Source organism: Gekko japonicus, unplaced genomic scaffold, assembly GCF_001447785.1.
Source record: "Gekko japonicus isolate JY-2015 unplaced genomic scaffold, Gekko_japonicus_V1.1 scaffold2513, whole genome shotgun sequence".
NCBI lineage: Eukaryota > Metazoa > Chordata > Lepidosauria > Squamata > Gekkonidae > Gekko > Gekko japonicus.
This window is the reverse complement of record NW_015164270.1, coordinates 150,816-161,333: the sequence shown is the minus strand read 5'-3', so window position 1 is coordinate 161,333 and position 10,518 is coordinate 150,816.

Here is a 10,518-nt window from a genome sequence, read left to right as displayed (position 1 = left end):
GTGGTTTTTTGCCCCCCCCCCCATTGTTGTACCTTTTGTAAGGAACATCTGAGCGAGAGAGAGAAATCTAACGGGCGCAAGTAACCCCACTGAAATATTAATTTTTCTTTTAAAATGTTTTTTTTTATTATTTTACCATTTAAAGGGGTACAGGATAAAAAGAGACAAAAAGGAACGTGAGAAGCATTAAACATCATTTGTTAAACACATTTTAAGGACACTGCCTAATATAAGAATATAAACCATGAAACAATAACATGACATGTCAAAATATGGTAAGATCTTCAGTAGTTCGACATAATATATTTTCATATATGTTTCCATTATTTCCTGTATTAGGGCTAGGTAAAAAAGCATGTAGTTAAGGAATATAAAAGAAAAAAAGAATAACAGTTTTCAGATATCGATTTCTCTTGATTAGATTTTAACCTTTACATAATGACATCTCACTTGTGTGTTTCCTGAATTTCGTAACCCTTTCAGCTTGCTTCCTCCTGTTATATGCACAGTTTATGAAACACTGTTATGCACTCAGCACTCTGTCTGACTTAGTAGGCTAACCTTAGTGGACTTAGTTAGCACCTTTGACATACACAGACATACAGATATGTTAAGTGCCATTGATGATTCTAATTACAGAAACAGAAATGCCAGTTGTAACTGCGCATGTCCCTGATGTCAGTTAGCTTGCGTTAGATGGAAACCATACTACAGGATGCACCCACTTACATTAGATACTTTTTATCACTTTTTATCACTTCATAGCCTGGGAAGAAGAAGGCCCATTGTTCAACTGAAGGAGGTATATTTTTGCCTGAGAAAGTCCAACCTACAGGCCTGGGCCCAATCAGAATGGTGTGACGGACAGGGCTATTTTGGGGCAGGAACGCACAGGAACCCACCCCACTACAGCCAAACCCTCTGCGTGCGTGGCTACAGAGGAAAGGCCTGGAGAGTGACCCCCCCCCCCCGGCGACTCCGAGGCGGGCGGGCTGGGTGGCCCCTGGAAGGATTGGGGAGGCATTTAAATGCCTCCCCTTGCCTTCCCTGGCCGGCTTGCCGCAGGACGCTCGGGCAAACCAAGGGAAGGCATGGGTGTGGTCTAATATGCTAATGAGTTCCTGCTGGGCTTTTTCTACAAAAAAAGCCCTGGACAGATATATGACAAAGTCTGATGGAACCAATAATTATTATTTATTTCTGACTGTCATAGGGGTATAAAACTTTATGTCTCCCATTGTAACCTTAGGGAGAGCTGTGGGGTCCAAAACCTTATTGGATCTGCACCCCCCTCCTTTGTTGATCAATAAAGTACAAGATCTGATTCTGCTCTACAGGATTGTACTGAGTGTTTTCTCAAATTGGGCTGGGGAAACACACAAACTCAGACAGGATTATTTTCTGTACATCACTCCTGCCAAAAAACAAAACAAACCCTCCAACATAAGATGACTGCATTAGTGAGGATCCATTCATAACATCTGAAGAAGTGGGCCTTGGTCCACAAAAACTTATAGGGAGATAATTTTTTTTCAGACCCACTAAATAAAATGACTGCATGGTGAGGATTCACTAATATAGCATCTAATAAAGTTGGCTCTAGTGTTAGCGTATTGATGCTTTGGTGTAGTCCACGTATGTCACCACCATTAAAATGACTCTATTGGAGTTATTTGTTATCTGACAATGTTTTGTAATCCACCTTCAGTCTCAATGAGAAAAATGGGCTTTAAGTGAGTATGGTTAGTCTTTAAGGCTAGTTTATAATACAAAATGTTGCCCAGTATATACTGGGTGGAAACTTTCCAGTGTGATTCACATAGGTAAAGGTAAAGGTTCCCTTGCTCGAAAGCCAGTTGAATCCGACTCTAGGGTTGCGGTGCTCATCTCCGTTTCAAAGCCGAAGAGCCAGCGCTGTCCGAAGACATTTCCGTGGTCATGTGGCCGGCATGACTAAACACCAAGGTGCACAGAAGGCAGTTACCTTCCCACTGAAGTGGTACCTATTTATCTACTTGCAATTTCTTGCTTTCGAACTGCTAGGTTGGCAGGAGGTGATTCACATATATGAAGACAAATGAGATGGTAATAAAATAATGGAATCGACTATACCATTTCAGGTGACAAATTCCAGCATTGCACGTTCCTTCACATGAAAAGAAATCCCCCTTAAATGGGTGGAAACTACAGATTAAATAGTGCACTCCTATTCAATTTCTCCAGTCTGCATGGATTTACACTGGATTAATTCTGTTTATGTCTGCACTGATAATCAACTAATAACTATAAAATTGTCAAATATATCATTTTTAGGAGCAAAGGGGTTAATGTGCCTTAATATTCATACAAAATAGGGTTAAGAATGCTTGCTTATTAACAGGACACTCTCTCTTTTTTGTCTCTTACAGAATTGATTTTAAAAGGATGGTATTGCTTTTGATGTAACTTACCTTAGATCATGGTGCAGTTTACAGTTACTTGTGAGCCCCCAAGCAGTTGTTCAAGACCAATGCTTGAGAAGAGATGACATAATGGATCTCTTTGCAGCCACTTATATGAAGGGGCCAACTCATATGGTAAGTGGGTGGTGGTGGTTAGAATGTCAGACTACCACAACTGGTCTGACTGCTGTTCAAATTCCCACCCAACTATAAAGCTTGGTCTAAACACTGTCTCTCAGCCCACCTACCTCATAGGGTTGTTGTCAGAATGAAAAAGGATCAGATATGCCAGTCTGAGTTCATTGGAGAGTAAGTGGGATAAAAATCTAATAATTTTGTTTATGTAATGAAGCCATAGTCAGTCCATGCTCCTGATATCTGTGAAAGTGGAATAGAATAGGCAGAAGGTAACCAGTGAGCTACTGCCTATTTTCTTCTTGATGTGATTCTTGCAAAAGGCTGTAGTTGACTTGGTGCTGATCTGATCCTGCAAGATTCTTAAGTCCTTAAGCAAGAATGCATACTCAGGATCACTTATCACAGGTTAGTTATGTCTTAACAGTCAAAAATAATCTTGCTTTCTAACTTTTAATAAGAAATTTAAGAATAATAAGAAAATGAGTAGACCATGCAAGACTGAAGCTATCCCACCACAGTTGTAAACAGCCCTCTCGGGATTCTAACATGCACTTATTGTTGAGATTGTAGGATCAGTGTGACGATAATTTGGTTTCTGTAATACAGGATGAAAAGGTGGAATGTCAAGTATTTCCATTCATTTGTGTCCCCACTCTTTACTTGGCATTATCCCTTCAGGTTCTCAGTACTGTGCCAAATTGTGTCTTTTAAAAAGTTATGAGACAATTGGTTTATTTCACCCATTGATGTCTTTTGGAGACTGTGTACAACTGTCCTAAAACCTGCAGTACATTGGCCAGAAGAGGTCACTCAAGGCCTAATATACTGGAATTAAAGAAGCTGTTATCTCTGGACTGTTTTCTTAATTTCCTTCAGGACTGTCGCAAACTCCCATAGGTCACCAGACAATTATTCCCTCTGGGCCCCCCACTCACCCACCCCCACCCAGATACAACTCAAATATTGTAGGTAAACAAATAATGTGGCTTGCTCAGCAACACTGGCATCCATGGGCTTCAGGATTTTGGACCCCCCTCCCCTGGGTGGCCCTGGTTCCCTTGAATCATGAAAAATCATCATTTATCCGTGCTCACAACTAACTTAAAAAAATTAGCAACCATAAGTTTTTAGTTTTATGCTTATGTACAATTTTTACCATGGAGGTTGATAAGTTTTAAAATTCTTAAAACATATATGCTTGTTGTGGCCATCATGACAACCACTGCCAGTGCATCCCACAAATTAATTACTCATCAAGTAAGGAAGTAATGCCCTTTGTCTGTCCTGAACCTGTTTCCCAACAAATCCATTGGCTGCCCCAGAGTTCTAGTATTATTCGAGTTGAAGACAAAGTTTTCTAGCCACTTTCTCCACCCCATACATAGTATAATTCCTTCCCCTTGGTCACCGTTTTCCCCCTCTAAACTGAAAAGTCCCAGCCTCTTTAGACCATCCTCACAGGAAAGATGTGCCAACCCCTTGATCATTTTGTCTTTTACAGATCTGCAATACCCTCTTTGAGATATGGTGGCCAGCCCCCACAGGGGGGTGACTATGCAGGTAGATATCAAAAAACCTTCCAAGTGGTTTGGTTCCCGGTAGTTGAATACTTGGCTGAGAAGGGAGTTGTTGCAAAAAATCCGTATTACCAAAGTTTATTATATTTCTAATTCATGGTTCTGAAATAACTTTCACATTACTGTACCTGCATGGCTGATATTTTCTGTTTCTGGATTGATCGTTGTTGAATTCATTACTATTCCTGCTATTGTATGTTAAATGTTTGGTTTGTTGCTGGTGTCTTCAATTTTGGAAAATAAAAATTATAAATAATAAAAAAAGATATGGTGGCCAGAACTGTACACAGTATTCCAAATTAATATATATTGCAAAGGCTACAGCTGCCACACCTTTCTTTTGGAAATTAAGTTCTGGCTGTACAAATTAATTTCAATTAAATATGATTTTTGACAATGGCTTCATTAGACTTTCATGAATGTTCTGACAGTATATTTCACTTTTGGCAGGAGAGAATCTGGAAGAAAGGCAGCATGGTATAGCCTGATGTTGACAGATCTTGGAAGTTAAGCAGAGTCGGTACTTGGATGGGAGACTGCCAAGGAAGACTCTGTAGAGGAAAATGATGGCAGACCACCTCTGCATCTCACTTGCCTTGAAAGCTACTTGCTGGGATCGCCATAAATTGGTTGCAACTTGATGGGACATACGTACGTACATAGCAGATAATATATATTGAAAATCATACATGCTTAATCAATTCCAGGTTGTTGGCTTTGATTGTTATAAAGGCCCAAGTGGGGTGGCTGTCACTTGCTGGAAAAGACATGCATGTAGAAGAAGAAGAAGAGGAAGAGGAAGAGATTGAATTTATACCCCGCCCTTCACTACCCAAAGGTGTCTCAGAGCAGCTTACAAACTCCTTTCCCTTCCCCTCCCCACAACAGACACCCTGTGAGGTAGGTGGGGCTGAGAGAGCTCTTGATAGAAACTGCTCTTTTTCAAGAACAGCTCTTATCAGAACTACGGCTTGCCCAATATAATCCAGCCAGGTGCAAGTGGAGGAGTGGGGAATCAACCCTGGTTCTCCCAGATTAGAGTCCACGCACTTAACCACTACACCAAACTGGCTCGTGAGATGCTAGTGAGTAATATACAACTTTGTTCCAAAGGTTGGGGACCATCTGGTGAATATGACAGAAGTATCAAGAGAGCTAATATGACTGTATTGATGGTTTCCATCTTTTAACTGACCCTGCTTCTGTGGTTTTAGCAGCAACTGGAGATACAGACATAGTGAGATTTTTCTTGGTCTGAAGATACGGAAGCCATAATAACCAACTAGCAAATATTATCAGCCAATCAGAGAAGTCGTTTGAGGGGGAAATCCTGAAAATCTGACAAAAAGGGAAAGCTGCATAAGGCAAGCCACTGAAAGTTTATGCAGAGGAAGTGGCAAAACATTTGGAGTGATTCTGCACATATCCTGGATGACTTGCACATGGAGATGGCTCTATGGAAGACACTGGGTACCATCTTGGAATTAATTTCACAGTCTTTCAAAATAACAGGTTTGGATCTTTAAGAGAGCTGTCATGTAGTTTAAGAAGTCTTGGTTGTTTAATGTCACTAATTAATGGGTTAATATTACTAAAATAATGATTCTAAAGAGAATATTTACACAATGAAGGCATCAGTATCGGGGAAGAGAAACTGTAGCTTCAGACAGATCACCTTTAACTGATAATGCGATCACAAACAGAATTACCACCCTACCAAGACCACTGACTTTCAAAGAACTTAAAAGGGCATAACCAGGGGTCGTTTCGTAGAAAAAGAGCTAGGGGAACTCATTAGCATAACTCATTAGCATATGCCATACCCGCTGACATCACCGGAAGTGTGTCATAAGGCCACACACCCTGCCCCCAACGGTCCCGGCCGCCGCCGCCGCCCTTGCAGCTCCACTGCTGAGCCCCATGAGGGGCCCGGCGGTGGACCTGCAAGGCCGGCGGGAGTGCAAGGAAGCCCCACGAAGGCCCTCCCTGGCCCCAGGCAGGCAGGGGTGGGGAGAGGCAGGGAGGAAGCAACTTACCCTCCCTCTTCTCCTGCCTCCTCCTGGCTGAATGAGGGCCAGAAGCAGGGCCGGGGCTTCATCATGTGCCCCGCCCCCCGTACCTCACCCAGGGGAACTGCGATCCCCCGCATTCCCCCCCAAAATGACCTCTGGGCATAACTGTGCTTAATATTGGCTGCGAGACGTCTCTTATTATTATTTTTTCTTCATTTATATACCCTGCCTTGCATTGTTCTCCTCTCCATTTCATCCTGACAACAACCCTGTGAGGTTAGATTACTCTGAGTGAGTAATCCCAAGAGTCACCCAGTGAGCTTCCATAGCAGAATAGGGGTCTGAACCTGGATCTCCCAGATCCAAGTCCAACACCTTAAACACTACACACCACTAACTGATACTAAGCACAGCCTATTTTAAGTGAGAATATCCTCTGAGTGCATATATACTGGAACATCACAACTGTTAGCATCCAGGAGAGGCATCCCTTCCCATGTGAGAGGACAGAGGAAGGCCTCTTCTAAAAAAAAAAATCAACAGCTTAAATAAATCTGCCGCCCACTCCATTTGGGAGCACCTTTTAAAATGATTTTTTGATTCATTAATCTAACAAATTGACTGAATAATTCCTGTTCTCAGAAATGGTACTCAGGATATTTGTGGCTATAGCTTCAAAGGCCTCCTTACCTATCAGTGTACTTTAATGTACGTTTTCCATCAGCACTGCCCACTTTCCGGAACACTGCTGATTGTCCAGGAATGTTGGGTGGGAGAATGTTGCAATTTGTCCAGGGCCTCTTTCTTGCGGGAGCAGCACTTTGAAAAGACTCCCTACACTAAGAGGAATGACTCAGTCATATAGGAGGGTGGAGAAGGGAACAAGAGTGACCACATTATCTCTCCCCTTGCAGAAGATAAAGAGGAGGAAAATTCCTCCCCAGAAAGGGAGACTAAAGTGATGACAAAAGGAAGGGCTCTGAAACCTCAGGGAGGGGAAAGCATCCAGTGGGGCCAAGTATCCTGGCAACTGATTGTTGCCTTCTATGCACACAGCTGCAAATTGCAATCTATACACATTGTCCGGCTTGTACCAGTGAATAGCTTGCTCTGAACTAACCGAAGAATGGTGTACTTCAAAGACTATAGTTGTCCACCCCTGGAATGATTCATTCCCACACAAAGGAGGCCAGGCACGCTAACCAATGCACACAAAGAACTCTCACTGAGCTGAGTGTGGCTCACCACCAAGATGTCTTTCCAAAGCATCCTGGTTTGCCTCAGTTATAAATTGGCAAAGCTGTCTTATACTGAATGTAGACATTGGTCCATCTAGGACATTTTCCTATGATTGGCAATGACTTTCTCACATCTCAGGGAAAAGGTTTATTTTTTAAATGCACAATTTCTCTTTAGGCACTTTATAAACAGTAAATACAAGAAGGGGAGACACAACAAAAACTCATAAGGGAGTCAATTTTGCTTTGCCTCTTGTTCCCACCATCTCTGGCTCTTTTGCCTCCACACCAGCTTTAGCCCACCTTCTCGTCATGTTGCCAGCCACCACCATTTTCTCATCCTCCCATTTTTTCTGGTCACTACTAATCTGCACACAATTTGAAATATCATCAATAACACCAATAGTATCACTAACATCGTTACTATATTGACTGAAGAGCCTGTGCTCCGCTGACACGACTCAGACCATGTGCTTAACTGACTGTCAGATTCCCACCATTGTTGCAACGCCACTGCTAGAACTTTATGTACTGTTTTTAGACTTCATTTATTGTAATTTTATCTAAGAAATTGTTTTATCTGTTATAATGACATGAGCCACCCTGAGCCTGTTGCGGTGGGGAGAGCAGGCTAAAAACCAAATAAAATAAATAAATAAACCCCAAATGTAACTCAAACTCCAGCAGTTTAGTTCTTGGAATGTCTGCAAACATGCAGGTATTGCTGTTAACCTTTTGGGGGGTTTACCCCCCTTTCCCCCTAATAAAGTAAGATTATTAGAAATGCACTCAAAGCTTTAGGCATGCCAATAATTTGGTTCCCAAACAAGCAATGAGGCTACTTGTTCATTTAAATTTAAGCAACTGCTAGCAGTCCACCTGATTCGCTTCTGGCTTTAACATTCTTAAAGGGAGAGCTGCATTTCAAAAGTCTTAAATTGATGTAATGTTTTAATGCAGATTATAGTTGTCAGATGCCTCAGAAGCACATAGCTAAAAGTATGTGGAATAATTAAAACATAAATAATACAACTAAATGACACTACTGTTGTTTCTGGGATTTTCCTGTGGGCCAATCTATTCACGGTTGATGGACAGAGATGCAGAAGATCGATTGATATGGTCTCCATTAGTAGAGTTTTTCATTCTTTTTATGGCCAGATACCCTGTGTCTTTGGCTGGAGACAAACCATATTTTTGAGACAAGATTAATACAATCTCCATTGATAGCACTGTTTGAACGGCATTGCCTCCCAACCAGGCACTCACACATTTATTTTGATCCCACTGCCCTGTCTGATCAAACAGGTTTTCAAAACAGTACAAAACCCTGCCACCTCTTCAGGAGACCAGACACAGACACACAGGGGGCACTTTCACACATTCTAAATAATGCAGTTCCAATCCACTCCAGCAATTTCTTTGGAAGTGGATTTTGCCATTTCACACAGTAAAATCGAGTTGCAAAGTGGACTGAAAGTGTTGTTATTTAGGAGTAGTGGTTCCTATATCAGACAAGCTTCAATTCTTTAATATTTTGTTTGCTGCGCCCTCCCCCCACAGCCCCACCATAAGCAAAAATCATCTGGCCAAGACATGTCTAACGCTCCCTCTAAGCTGTGGAGTCTTGTGAGCAAAAATTCCACTATGTGAGCTACTGGCATTAAAGCTGTGAGTGAGCAATTTGGCTACTGCATAAATTAGTTGGCTCTGGAGCCATCCTTCCTGAGCTAAGACAAAAATGTGTGAGCCGGAGGCTAAAAAACTGTGAGCTAGCTCACACTAACTTAGCTTAGAGGGAACACTGTATGTCTATCACTTCAGCACTCTGGCTAAGGCAACCACTTTTTATACATTATACATCTTTGTATCTTATGCACCTGTTAAAAGGGTGGAGCATCTGTCCATCAAAAAGCAATCCATACACACTAGTCCAGCAGCAAAAGTCTCCTGAGTGATAGTCCCAGTGTAGTGGTTAGAGTGTCAGACTAGGATCTGGGAGACCCAGGTTTGAATCTTCCCTCTGCCATGGAAGCTTGCTTGGTGACCTTGGGTCAGTCCCACACTCTCAGCCTAACCTACTTCACAGGGTTGTTGTTGGGTTAAACTTGGAGGAGAGGAGAACAATGCAAATCGCTTTTGCTCCCCCCCCCCAGGAAAAAATAAAGATATAAATAAAATTTTTAAAAGCAAGGTTACTCCTCTGGAATTATGGTCCACTGTGTGTAATAAACGTAGGGCAGACCCATGGCATAGCTTCCCTTCCTTTATGCCTTAGGTGTTGATGCTTACACAGTGAGTGCTTAAAATGTGGAATTTGCTGCCAGAGTAGTGATGGCCACAGGCATTGACAGTTTTAAAAGCAGATTAGACAGATTCATAGAGGATAAGTGTATCAGTGGCTTCTCTCTGTGGTGACTAAAGGGAACCTCCAAATTCAGAGGCACTAAGCTTCTGAATCCCAGAGCCAGGAGGCAACATCAGGGGAAGGCCTCAACCTCTGTGCCATGCTGTTGGACTTCCAGAGGAACTGGCTGGCCACTGTGTGAGACATAGGGTTGCCAACCTCCAGCTGGTGACTGGAGATCTACTATTAAAAACTAATCTTCTGGTAGATTCAGGTGGGTAGCTGTAAAGTACTGGGTTTGCCACATGGAAGACTCAGACCACAACGTGCGTTCAGACACGTTTATTGTACTTCACACAAGAACTGCAAAACAGCCCTGCAAAGCCAACTATATACACACCCACACAGCACACCCACAGTCTCGTTGGAGGGTTTGAATTTCCCGCCAAAGTTGCTATTGGTGAATGCTGGGGGAACTAGGATCCAAGGTTTCTATTGTTTAGAGGAGCTAAGCTCCACACTGTAGCCGCGGACCCCTGGTGGCCATCTGCATACATAACAGTAGCCATATTGGTCTGAAGCAGCAGAGCAGAGTTTGAGTCCAGTGGCACCTTTAAGACCAACCAAGTTTAATTCAAGGTATAATAAGCTTTTGTGTGCAAGCACACTTCTTCAGCTTGCACACGAAAGCTTACACTTCGAATTAAACTTGGTTGATCTTAAAGGTGCCACTGGACTCAAACTTCATTCTCTAAGTGACAGAGA